At 29.6% G+C, this 14,471-nt stretch overlaps 1 long non-coding RNA gene across 2 annotated transcripts; it reads left to right on the top strand.

Moving 5' to 3' along the window:
* Positions 1-2,616: 2,616 nt before the first annotated feature.
* On the top strand, positions 2,617-6,452 carry LOC109121838 (uncharacterized). 2 transcript variants are annotated; one of them, XR_009465240.1, is made up of 5 exons: positions 2,647-3,249; positions 3,507-3,976; positions 5,000-5,412; positions 5,502-5,601; positions 6,085-6,452. It is a non-coding gene; the product is annotated as an uncharacterized LOC109121838 (long non-coding RNA). The 2 variants fall into 2 exon arrangements; XR_002029098.2 differs by having other exon boundaries at positions 2,617-3,249; positions 3,507-5,412.
* The last annotated feature ends 8,019 nt before the right edge of the window (positions 6,453-14,471 follow it).

Genomic DNA, 14,471 nt, shown 5'->3' with positions numbered 1-14,471 from the left:
CCAGATTGTAAAGCGTGCAAGGTGCTTTCTGATTATATGTTGTATCTTCTGGTCATGTGCCCTTTCATGCTGCCTGACGGAATTGGGGAGATTAGATATCGAGACAGCTGCGCCGAGGCTAAAGAATTCTTCAAGGATAGAAAGCACATAAAAAGTAGAACCCAAGCTTGCAAAGATTTACTGAGAGTGAGCACTGAATTTCCAGCATCACAGGTGAAAGGTGATAGAAGCAAGTCTCTGCTATTTGATGCCTGCAGGCTGGCCAAGTCTCTGCAATCCCGGGAACATAAGTGGGAGCTGATGAGGGGTGTGTGGGTGGAGATGCTATGTTACGCTGCAAGTCAATGTCGGCCGAATCAGCATGCCAAGCAGCTCAGGCGAGGCGGAGAGCTGCTCACTCATGTCTGGCTTCTCATGGCTCATCTTGATGTAAGAGAAAATTTCCAGATTTCACAAGGCAATGCAAAAGGTGGGATAATTGTGAGCTAGGATCACTGATGACACTCGAAGGAAATGGCGCCACTCCAATATTGTAGTTGAGAAGTTTTTGTACCAAAAGAATCCAAGATCAGTTGATCAGTTGTATATTCAATTTAGAGATATTCATTTTGAAGTTTTTGCAGTTATTGTCACCTCGAATTATCTTCACCTCTCAACAGTAGATTACTGATTGGTTAACAATGACATTGGAGGTTTTCCGGTATTGTAGTGTAAAACCCGGGTTTTTAATGACAAGTTAGATTTAGGGATTAGAAAAGTTTTCCCAAAATTGTAGCTCAAATTGTCAAAGGGAATGGTTAAGATCTACTTGTTAAGTGGGAGAATTTTTTGAGAAGTTAGTCAAAAGTTAGTATTTAATTGAGAGAAATTTTTGAAAAGTTACTCATAAGAAATGATGAAAATATCGATTTTGACAGATATATTGATAACTTGAGATTTTACTGAGGATATATTGAGAAATATTAATTGATATTTTGATACAAAAGATTGATAAGATGGAAATTGATTAAAACTTATAGAAATGTTAGAAAAAAATATAAAAAATGATAATAATTGATATTATTTTATTAAAGAAATTGATATATATATATATATATAATTTTTCATATTCAATAATAATATCACGTCCTTTTGTAAGTGTATATTTTTTATGAAGTTACATTAAATATTATTTTATAATAATATTATAACATTGATGATAATATATTCTAACTTGAAATATATTTAATGTTAAAATTATAATTTATTTAATTCAAATATATTCAATAATGTAAAATAAATGGTGATATATATATGAATTTTTTTTAATATTTATATTTTTTATATTTAATTATATATAAAAAAAATACTTGTTAAGAAAATTACAATGATAGATTTTTATATTTTTTTTGTAATCAATTAAATAAAATAATTAGAATTAATATATTTATTAAAATATATTTTAGTAATTTGGTTTTATGGTGGATTGTTAAATTTAACTTGTATTTTGGGAGGCCCACAATTAATAGAAGTTTGCAAGGATGTGTGATTGTTAATTAATACTTAACTTGAAGAGAGAATTGTCATTTGTATAATTCTTAACTAAAAAATAGAGTAAGGAGAATGAGATGAAGGGCTAATTGTATCATCCATAAATAATTGATTTGAGGTTTCTTTTTCCCTTTTTTTTTTCTTTTTCCCTTATTTGATGGTAAAGTGAATTATCATTGTAATATCCTTTGTTAGTATAAAATATTTTATAAGATGAGTGTTAACTTGTAGTGAGGAATGACTTTATTAATAGTTCATATATAATTATTCTAAGAAGTATTTTTAGTTTAAAGAATGTTTTTGAAAAAATTTAGGTATTTGATAAATTTTAAAAAATATTTTTTAAAAATTAAAATATCACTTATAGTGTTTTTTAAAGAAACATTTATAAGAGATTTTTCTAATAACATTTGTACAGAAAAAACTTTTACTAAAAATATTTGGAATAGAGACATTAATGCATTTTAAATTAGCAACTAAGGAAATTAGTGATACCGAGTCACGAGAGAACTTTGACTTTAGGCTTCCCATGCTAAGCATTTTATCCTGTATTAATAATTAAATTGGTTGGGTTTTAGTTATAAAAAGGACAATTAATTAGTGAATGAGAGAATTCAATTTAAAAATTTAGAGTCAGTTCCGTCATGATTTAAGAAAGTACTTTCAACCTAAAAAGTGTTTTTGAAAACTAATTAAGTGTTTAATAAATTTTAGGAAATACTTTTAAAAATATGAAAAATAATTTATTATAATGTTAAAAAAATACTTATAGTATTTTTTGGACATTTTTAAGAGAAACACTTCAAGTAGAAGTATTGTCAAAAAAATACTCTTAATTTTCTTTTTATATTTGTTGTATCTATATTAGAGGTAAAAGAAGCGTGTTTGATTCTAGAATGAAAATTTTTATTTTTGAGTAAATAAATGTTTTCGAAAATATTATTTCAAGAGTGTAACTTAAAAATAATAATATGTTGGTACAAAAATTAATACAAGAATTACATTATATAATTTTGTTTAGTTGAAAACCTTATGGGAAAATTTTTTATATAATTTTTAATGTTGCTTTAATTATAATGGCATGATATTGGTCCTTTGCATACTTTTCAATAGAGCTCCACACTCCTGATCTCAAACTAATTTAATTTATTTTCTAATTTTATTTTTTCTATCGAAATATAAATGATACTCTTTTATTCTAAAAGTTAGCATCCCCAAGAGCTGCATTCATCTCCTTTTCTTTCTAGTTTGGAGATCTGGGTTAGCCCCAAGCTAACATCCTTGAAAGTAGCTTCGTTAACCTGTCTTAAGGCTCTAAAGCTGCTCGGGGTGAAGGAAGAGCTATTACCTGGAATGTTCATCACTGCTTCTTCATTGGAGTCTCTATCTATTGCAGTCGTGGATGATATGAGAACTCTCCCAGATGAGCTGCTTCCAACATGTTTCCACCCTCCAAACTCTCAACATTTGGAACTGCCCCAATTTTACAGCATTCCCACACTGGATAGGCAGATTCTCCTCACTCAGAATGCTTAAAATATATAAATGTTCCGAATTGACATCACTGCCGGAAAAGATGCCTTCCCTCAACAGCCTACAGAAAGCTGTTGTCTCTGATTGTTCGAACTTAGAAAAAAGTGGCCAAGAGGAAACTGTTGAAGACCGGCCACAAATAGATTTCATCTATGAAAGAATGAATGAAATTGGATTCCATGTCAGGTCAGAAATCCTAACTTTTCTTTAGTTTCTATTATCTTACATTCAAAATTCTCTATTTCCGTTTTGTCCTGGTATTCAAAATTTATATGCTCCTCATATATTTGTCAAAATGCTCAAATGAGTCAGTTTGGAAATTTTTTCCATCTTCAAACCATATGCTGATGCAGTTTACTAAATTAATATCATTTTACTTGGAGTTCTGCATTCTAAAAGTTCGAGGAAATACCAAACTCTCATATAAATATCGTTTGTCACAGATTTTACTTGCTTTAAGAAGCTTAAGTTGGCCTAATGCCCAAAGGGATGCCAGAAGGAAATAGGTTTTGGATTGGCCTAAAGATTTTACATTGCCTACAAATTCATATCTATTAGATGGCTAAAGCAGAAAGGACATTTGCTTCCGTTTTAATTCAAATGTGAACAATACATATATTTCAGGTAATCCTCCTCCCATTATTGGTGGCTGCATCATGATTGATTTCACTCTTGATCTGTTGAAAGTGTTATACTCATATATAATTTTGTTAATTAATGGATCATGTAAATAAAAAAATTTCTGGCAGTGATAGAGTAGTTCATTGATATTATGATTTACTTGTCATTTATTATAACTTAGTTATTACAGTAAGGATCCCAAAATTGTCCAGGAAATGACATAAATTATTCCTGGGTTTCAAGGCGAAATCCCTGCCAATTCAAGGAAGGGCATTCCCTGCGTTGTTGGAAAGTAAGTTCAATTCACCTTCATGTAATATAGTTGTGCATATTCTTCACATTCTACTGAGAACATGTCAGTCCTATGGCCCAAAGAATTGATTTATGACCAAAAGAAATTCATTGTCAAATTGTGTGTCAAGAAAATTCTAAAATCTGTCAAACGGGTACTTGTCTTTTGTGGTTCATGTGGCAGCTTGCAATTTCATCCATGATAGACCTTTGCAATGGCAAGCTATATTGATTCGTTTAGCTAGCCTCTTTTTTTGTTTAATTGGTTTTTCTTTTTTCTGATACTAGCCATTATGATTAATCAAGATATGCCCATCTTTAAAATATTTTTTAGATGGCAGTTCTCTGAAACCTAGTTTTTGAAGTTGTTATACTATCCTGTTGTATGCAAGTTCAGTTATAGATGCTTATTCTAGACCTAGTCTGAGGGTTTGATGGTTCTGCATCATTTCCTTTCATGTATTTTGAAAGATTACGATAGGAGACTTTTGTGAATGAATATTCATTAAAGCGTTTCAAATTGTTTGTAGCTGAAACTTTTTGGCAGAGTAAAAAATTGCACTAAATTTGTAATAGAACCTGGAAAATTTCATCATTCCAACACATTGGGACTAGGCATAAGGGGAAATCTGTAATTTACTACTTAGTAAGCCATGCCAAATGTTTTGAATGTCACTTTCTTAAAACTTTCATGAAGTGGTCGAGGTTCTCCCTAATGAGAAGTTAGAATCATATAATATGTGGATCTCAGTATAGCCCACAATGGGTATATACTTGAATTCCGGTGCAAATAATTAGATCACTCATTTTTTTAGTTTCTGTTCTTTATTGTTGTCAATTTGGATGCACCATCATCTAAAAGAAGTTTGAAATCTTGAGCTACTCTTGCCAGACCAGTAAATAGAATTGCTGCTGACTAGGTATGGATATTTGTGTTAGTGCAGTATTGGCTCGAGCAACTTGGTTTAGCATTAAACCTTTGGTTTAGCAACTTGGTTAATATTTTATATTTGATAAGTTTCAGTTGGTCCAATTGCTCATGTCAATGTTTCCATGGAGATGGGCCTGTGGCAGATGCTGTAAATATCACGTCATCTAGTAATCTTTTAACTTTCTGAAGAATGTATTTTCTGCTATATAATGCCATTTGTTTTTCAATTCTTATAGTCTCAAATTTCAGCATCGTATTTTGAAATGCCTTGCTGCTTATTCTGTCACTGCTCTTCCATTATGAAGGTGTTTCCACAATATCTGATATTCTTTCATTGATTGTTTCCAGGTAAACTTTACAAAAAGAGAACTGCACAATGTCTTTGTTAAAAAGCTTTAAAGGTAACAAAGAGGGCACCACATTGGAGCAATAACATGTTTTACCAACTCCTACGGATGAAAAGTCTCCTGGGGCTGGGGACAAAGGTTGATGGAAATCATCTTCAGGTATGTTAACAATATCATTTCACTTGTGATTTGCTGGGCAAGATTCATAAAGTTATTGCTGAATTCAACTGAGATATTGTATCTTGCAGCCGTCCTTCAGAAGATGGTACCATTCCATTGAATATCATTGCAGAGGGCGCCAAACTTTCTGTAGAGGATGTGGAGTATCTTTTCATGAAGAGCCTTTCTGTAAGTCCATGTATTTCTGAAATTTTGATGAATTGTAAAATGTTTAAAATTTATTTTTGAGCATCTATTGCTAAATTAGCATCCTCTTCTTCATATTTGGGCACTGCTATATTATTTTAATAAATTGGAAAAAGAGCGTGTTTGGCAGTGTTGCTACTTAAAGTATTTCTAGTGGAAGTATTTTCCTTGAAAGTATTTTTATAAAAATCACATATAAAGTGTTTTTCCAAAAAAATACTATAAGTGATTTTTCAGATTTTTAAAAGTGTTTCTTAAATTTTGTAAAACACCTAATTTTTCTTTTTTTTCAAAAACACTTCTAGACTAAAAACACGTCCTAAATTCAATGTCAAACAGAGTCTAAGTATAATTGTCTAAAAAAAAATTATGTCGATAGGAGAAAGTAGTAATGGAAACTATGTCACCAAAAGTATTTCAACAAAGATACTTATCTGATATGTTCTATTCACATTTATACTACAGGTGTTTCTTGTAGGTTCACATGGATTTGACTTTGTTAGCCTTGACATGGACAATAACAAGGTGGCACAAGGACTCAATGTCTTGTGCAAGGAGATGACTTGGTGAGCCATGGACGCAATGCCATGACATGTGTAGCACCAATAGAGAGACTCGAATAGGGCACATCAATGTGAAAAGTTAACATCGAGGCTTGCTATTCATAACTGTCCAATGACACCTCCTTCTCTAGTTCCTGGATTGTTTCAGAAGCAAAATTAATCACCATTCTAAAAACTTCTCGTGTGATAAATGTTTTCCATGGTCTGTGAGTGTGATTCATGTAGTTACGTTTGAAATATATTTCATGAAGCTTTAATGGGATATGTTAATGTGTTCTTCTGATAAATCGTTTTGTGAAATTTCAATTATAAGTCATGTGGGTACCTGGCATGTGAAATTTCAAAATTTCAATCATTTTGTGATATTTGGGATATGTAGGCCATCCCAAATAAAGCTGGCCTGAGCCATCGTAAGTATTGACCGTTACATGTCATCAACAGGATAATGTTACAAAATTAAATGGAAACCCAAAACAATTTCTTAGTATCATATGATAATATATTGTTTTTATTATTAATTTATATTCATTTTATTTTTATCTTGAAAAATAAAAATAAAAAATTTATAAAATTTCTATCCATCAATATTTTTTGTTAATTCTATAATTATTTAGAGTATTCAAACTTATAGGCAATTTTTAAAATATTTTTAAAGGTCTTGTCACGAATTTAGAAGCTATTTTTTTTACTCAAATAATAATTAAAATGTAAGAATTTTACTACTTCTCCTTGAAATGAAAAAAGAAAAAGAAAAGGAAAACTACCTAAATCCATAATTCAACCCAAATATTTTTTTTCCTTGAAAAAGGTGGAGAGAATCCATAATATATTTGGACCACTCCACAAGAATTCAACCACTCCACGTTTTTGTGTTTGCAAAGCTAATGTTCTTTTTTGGATATATTCTTGTTTTTATTCACTTAATTTTCCATCCTCATAATATTTAATGATCATTTTCTTGATAATTAGCCTTATTTATGGTCAGGAATCATAGTCTTTTGTACAAGAATTTATATTTACTTATATTTTAAATGGTTGTTAATATATGAGATTTAAAAAAATACAATAATTTTAAAAATTATTTTTAAAATATAATAATTGAAAATTTCATTTGAAAGTTGTATTTCCAGTTGAATTTGGAAATTGCTTTTAAGATGCTAATTTTTTTTTTAAATGTAGGTTAGGAAATTATGTTAAAATTATCATATTTTACTAAATATTTTTAAAATAAATAATTTTTTTATCATAATGTCATCAATATATGTCAAATAATAATAATAATAATAATAATAATAATAAAAGGAGCTTTGATAAACTTAAGTCTTTTGGCAATCGTTTTTAAAAACAGTTCTAAAAAATTATTTTTAAGAACAATATTTTAAAACTATTGTTTTTTTTTGGAATAAAAATATGTTTGAGAAGTTAAAATATTTTTAACTCATTTTTAAATATGTTTTAAAAATAATTTTTATATCTAAATCTTTATTTTTAATTATTATGTAAATTTATATAATTATTTTTTAAAACAATTCTTAAAAAAAAAAAGTAAAATCAATTAAAAAATATTGTCTGAAAATTTTATATTTTATATTTTTTAGAATAAAAAATATTTTTTGATTATTCAAGTTGTTATCTAGTTTTTTTTGCTTGTCTATCCAAATCTGGCTCTAATCTCTTGTTAACCTTCTTTAATCCAATTTTAATTTCCGGATGGTTGGAGAAATGCTTTGAATATTGGAACATTGGATTTAAAAAATAATCTGCCATAAGTTAAATAATAATCAGTTTATAATAATTTGTACTTGAAAAAAATAATAAAAAATATATAAAGAATTTTTTTATTACCTGCAGCATGCAAATGTTTGTGCTATTGACCTTCCCACCTTCTATCAATGACTTCCCAATACTTTTCCCATTGCTTAACTGATGCCTTGATAACCAATTTAGCTCTATCAATTGCTTCATAAATGATTGATAGTGTGAGTTTTTTATCTTGATCAACCAATTTCAATACTTTTCCATGATGGTTTGAACTTTCCCTGCTTTCTTCCAAAATCGATCAGTTAAGATAAGGTTGAATACCTTATCTCTTAGACTTTTTCTGCTCCTATCTTTATTAAATTCATGTCACTCATTTGTTGTGCACATTCTCTTCAAATCAGCCTCATAACGTATAAGACTCTCAAGTGAAATGAATTCAGTGGCAAAACGGGTTATTCCTGGCCTTAACGGATCTCTATCCTTGGTGAACACTTTCATCAAATTCACCACTTTCAAGCTATTATAAATAAATATGTGATCATCTTAGCTTGATCTAATGTCTCCTTAATTTGCTTCATGCTTCCAATATCTTCAAGCATTAAATCAATACAATGGGTTGCACAAGGAAACCAAGACAAATGCTTCCGCTTTTTCATCAACAACATACCGGCTGCTTTAAAACTTGCCTTATTATCAGTGACTACTTGAACAACATTTTCCTCCCCAACCTCCTCTACAACTTTATCCATAAGGGAAAAGATGTAGTCTGCTGTCTTAGGTATGTTGGTAGTGTCAACTGAAGAATGGTATATCATACTTCTATCACAATAAATCATGAAATTGATGATAGACTTTCTAGTCCTAGAACTCCAACCATCACACATGATTGTGCACCCATATATAGGCCATTTAGCCTTCAATGTTGTTATGTATACCTCAAGCTCTTACCACCCCTCTTCCAAATATGTATTTCCAATTTGGTATCCCGTGAGACCCTTGATGCCTGGACCTGCTTCTGTTATGGTATCAATCATTGATTGATAGTAAGGCCCACTGTCAGCTGCATTAAAGGCTATTGCATTAAAGAGAAATAATTTAGAAATAGCTTTACCCACTTTCTTCACGCCTTCAGTAGAAAACAAGCTTTTTATTGATTTCTGCTTTGATGGGAACATGTAAGGATCAATTCCTTTTGGAGGTATGCTAGCTCCTTCTCTTACACTGAAGCTACGTGTCAGTCCGTGCTTAATCCTAACATTAGAAGATTGTGAGGAACTACCACCCTTCTGATGCTCTTGTCCACCTTCTTCAAAAATTCGACGATTTTCTTTCATTGCTTGTTTCATTTGTCTCCTTTCAAAATTAGTCATAGCAACTTCCTCAATTTCATCATCAGAATCACCCTCATCAATTTCATAGAAATTTTCTCTATTTAAGGAATTCAAAAGTCGTTCTTTTTTTTCCTTAACTGTGCTTTTTCTTTTGAAGTATTAGACATATGTTGTCTAAGACTATGTGACACTTCTACCGGTACATGTGGACATCCTTCCACTTGTTCAGAGATATGTGCGATGTGTTGCTTTAATCTTGTTATACCACCATGTATAACTTTCCTACAATATTTACACTTTGTGGTTCTTCTACTATCACCAATAGGTTCTGCATGCTCCCAACCAATATCATCTTTTAAAGCCATTTTGAAATTTTAACCTAACCATGTATAAAATGAAAAAAATTTACTTTTCAAATTAAATATATATAAACACATTTATATAAAAATTATAATATTCAATTTTTCACTCACTTATATGTTTCATATTGTTACCATATAAAAATAAATTGTATTAAAAAAAAGCAATAAACACGATCTCACCTAAGTTCATCATCTTTTGTTTCCACTTATTTATATGTTTTTTTAATTAAAATAAATAATAGTTAAATAAATGAATATTTTTATAAAAAAATTCTTTTAAAAAAGTTTGTTTTGATAATTATTGATTTCCTATTGTAATTTAATTGTAAAATATTATATAAAAAAAAATCTACATGATATAATGAAGTAAGATTGATTCAAATATAAATGTAATTGACCATGTAAATACATACCCTTCATTCCGTATTATTAAATCATTTATGATTATTTGAAAAAAAAATTCAATAATTATTAATTTTCTATTGTAATTTAATTTTGCAATATAGTATTAATGTAATTGAGTAATAGGGAAATTTTTTGTCACTAATATAATGTAAATTTATTTATACTAATAGAAAATTGAGTGATATTTTTAAAGTATTCAATACAATTTCTTGTACATTATATTTTGTACCATTATACAAAATTTTATACGGTCCTTATACTTGAAGAGTAACTCAATTTATTAAAACCTAATTAGTTAAAAATGATGAAAATAATCCTTATATTTGAAGAGTAACTCATTTTTTTTATATATAAATACCCTTGATTATTTTAAGTATTTACATGAATGCTTTAAAAGAAATAATTATTTTTATAAGGAAAAAATGAGAGTGTTTTTTTAAAATGATGTCAAAAAAATAATGAAGGGTTAGATTTACAAAATTGGGTTTTCAATAACCTTTTTAATTAAATAAGTCATTTACTAATGCTATATTTGGTTTATGAATATTAGAGGAAAAAAAAGAAAACTAAACAAATTTAAGGTTAATAAATTATTTTTTTATGGCTCTTTTAATTCATTTTATTTATTTATTTATTTTTATATAAAGATTATATAATTTAAAAATATATAAATGTTTAACTAATTTTTAATTGCAGTTGATTCTCTTTTATATTTTTTATGATAAAAATAGTGAAAAAAATAAATTAATTTTCTTAATAAATTTTTGGGAATCAAATATAACCTAAACAAAGGTTTAGTATCTATTACAAAAGAGTACTTATAATTTTTTACTTATATATGATATTATAATAAAATCATAGGTTAATTTTATTTTATTTTTATAAAAAAAAAATACTATTTTAGTATATGTTAGAAACAGAAAAATATTAACATCTTCATCATTTTTTGGGTTAAAAATTAATAATTAATATTTAAAGTAATAATTTTTCATAATATTTTATTTAAATTGAATAATTAATAAAGTTTAATTTTTTAAAAATGAGTCAAAATTTTCATTCCATGTACTCATGTAGAATTGAATTATGAACATAATATTATAAAATGTTTTGATTTTATATGTAATTAATTAGATTGGTTTTTTGAATTCAAAATTATTTTTAAAAATTAAAAAATTCATGAAATAATTCTATTTTATTATTTAGAAGTTTATGATATAAGATTTTTTATATTAATACTAAACAAAAGATTTATTTATTTTGTAAATTCTATCACATATAAAAGTAAAAAATATCTTTGTAATACTATTTTATTATTTACATTATTTTTCTTTTAATTTTCATTTTAAATTTATCATATCAAAATCACAATAAGTGATGGTGCTTTTATCATTTTTCTTATGATTTTAGTTTGATTGTGGATCTAACTTTTTGTTTAGTTAAAATATTTAATTTTTAATTAAAATAAAATATATTTTTCATAAAAAAAATAAATTATATTTAACCTTTTATATTAATTTCATAAAAAAAAATAGGTACATTCTTAAAAAAAAAAAAAAAAAAAAGATAAATTCATGCTTAAGGGAACTGAAACCACTATCATACTTATCATGGTGTATATATTCATTTGGGACCCTCGAAAAGTAATTGGAGGTCCTCACCCACCCCAAAACAAACTTTGGAATCTTAGGTATATTCAATTTTAGAGAAACCAAGACCCCTATCTCCATTCTCATGGTTTATATATTCTTTTGGGGACCCTCAAGAAGGAATTGGAGGTTGTTCCCCATCCTAGAACGAACATTGGAACCCAAGGTACATCCTAAAGATAATTTGGTACATCATTTACAAAATTCAGTACATCTTTCACAAAATTTGGCACATCCTTAAAACAATTTGGTACATTCGATCCATGAGCTACCAGGACCTCTATATTATTACCCATGGTTCGTTTATTTTTTTAAGGATCTTTAGGAAGTAATTAAAGGTCGTTCCTTACCCCGAAACTCTAAGTACATCCTTAAGGAAATTTGGTACATCGTTAAGAAATTTTGGTACATCCAATCCTCGAGCTATTGAAACCCCCTATCTATCTTCCCATGGTCTATATTATCATTTGAGGAGCCTCAGGTCATGATTAGAGGTCATTTCCCACCTTGGAACTAACATTGGCACTCTTGGTATATTCTTTACAAAATTTGATACATCATTTACAAAATTTGGTACATCCTTCACAAAAGTTGGTACATCCTTAAAAATATTTGGTACATTCAATTCTTGAGCTATCGAAACCTTTATCTTATTACCATGGTTCGTTTATTCCTTTAAGGATCTTTGGGAAGTGATTGAAGGTCATTCCCTACTTCAAAACAGACTTTGGAACCCTAGGTACATCCCTGAGAAAATTTGATATATCCAATCCTTGAGCTAACAGGACACCTATCTCCCTTCCCATGGTCCATTTCTTCATTTGGAGACCCTTATGAAGTGATTGGAGGTCATTCTCCACCTTAAAACAAACTTTGGCAACCTTGATATATCCTTAAAAAAATTTGGTACATCCAATTCTTGAGCTACCAGGACCCCTATCTTATTACATATGGTCTATTCATTCATTTAAGGATCATTGGAAAGTGATTGGAGGTCGTTCCCTACTCAAAAACAAACTTTGGAACCCTAGGTACATCCTTCAGAAAATTTGATACATCTAATCCTTGAGTTAATGGGACACCTATCTTCCTTCCCATGATCCATTTATTCCTTTGGACAGTCTTAGGAAGTGATTGGAGGTCGTTACCCACTTCAGAACGAACTTTGGCCCCCTTAGTAGATTCTTTACAAAATTTGGTACATCCTTCATAAAATTTGGTATATCCTTCACAAAATTTGGTACATCCTTAAAAAAAATTGATACATTCAATCCTTGAGCTACTGGGACCCCTATCTTATTAACCATGATCCGTTTATTCCTTTACGGATCTTTGGAAAGTGATTGGAGGTCGTTCCCTACTCGGAAACAGACTTTGGAACCTTAGGTACATCCTTGAGAAAATTTGATACATCTAATCCTTGAGCTAACGGGATACCTATCCCTTTTCCCATGGTCTACTTCTTCCTTTAGAGACCCTCGGGAAGTGATTAGAGGTTGTTCTCTACCTCAAAACGAACTTTGGCAACTTTGGTACATCTTTTACAAAATTTGGTACATCATTTACAAAATTTGGTACATCCTTCATAAAATTTGATACATCCAATCCTTGAGTTACGAGGAACCCTATCTTATTACCCATGGTCTGTTCATTCCTTTAGGAATATTTGGAAAGTGATTGGAAGTCATTTCATACTCCAAAACAGATTTTGGAACCCTAGGTACATCTTTAAGAAAATTTGATATTTATAATCCTCGAGCTAACGGGACACCTATCTTCCTTTCCATGGTCCATTTATTCCTTTGGACACACTTAAGAAGTGATTGGATGTCAGTCCCCACTTTGGAATGGACTTTGGTCCCCTTGGTACATCCTTTACAAAATTTAGTACATCCTTAAAAAAATTTGGTACATCCAATCCTTGAGCTACCAGGACCCCTAACTTATTACCCATGGTCCGTTTATTTCTTTAGGGATCTTTGGAAAGTGATTGGAAGTCGTTCCTCACTCCAAAACGGAGTTGGGAACCCTAGGTACATCCTTTAAAAAAATTAATACATCCAATCCTTGAGATAATGGGACACCTATCTCCCCTTTCATGATTCATTTCTTCATTTGGAGACCTTCATGAAGTGATTGGAGGTCCTTCCTTGGTACATCATTTACAAAATTTTGTACATCTTTTACAAAATTTAGTACATACTTCACAAAATTTGGTATATCCCGAAAAAATTTTGATACATCAAATCCTTGAGCTACTAGGACCCTTATGTTATTATCCATGGTCTGTTTATTCCTTTAGGGACCATTGAGAAATGATTAAAGGTTGTTCCCTGCTTTGAAATGGACTTTGAAACCCTAAGTACATTCTTTAAAAAATTTGATACATCAATTCCTTGAGCTAACAAGACACCTATCTCCCCTTCCCATGATCCATTTCTTCCTTTAAAGACCCTCGAAAAGTGATTGAAGGTCATTCCCCACCTTGAAACGGACTTTGGAAATTATGGTACATCATTTACAAAATTTGGTATATTCTTTAAAAATTCTAGTACATCTTTTATAAAATTTGATACATTTTTAAAAAAATTTGATATATCCAATTCTGGAGCAACTGAACGCCTATCTTATCACCCATATTCAGTTTATTCCTTTAAAGGATCTTTGGGAAGTGATTTGAGGTAGTTTCCTACTCCACTTGATGTTGAATGGAATGCATCTATTCACCTCCATATTCTCCACTTGATGCTTTACCTTTTTTTGTATATGTTCACGTTACTTTGA

This window comes from Vitis vinifera, chromosome 19 (assembly GCF_030704535.1).
Source record: "Vitis vinifera cultivar Pinot Noir 40024 chromosome 19, ASM3070453v1".
Classification (NCBI taxonomy): Eukaryota; Viridiplantae; Streptophyta; class Magnoliopsida; order Vitales; family Vitaceae; genus Vitis; species Vitis vinifera.
The sequence above is the reverse complement of the archived record's forward strand: the minus strand, read 5'-3'. Positions and strand labels throughout refer to the sequence as shown.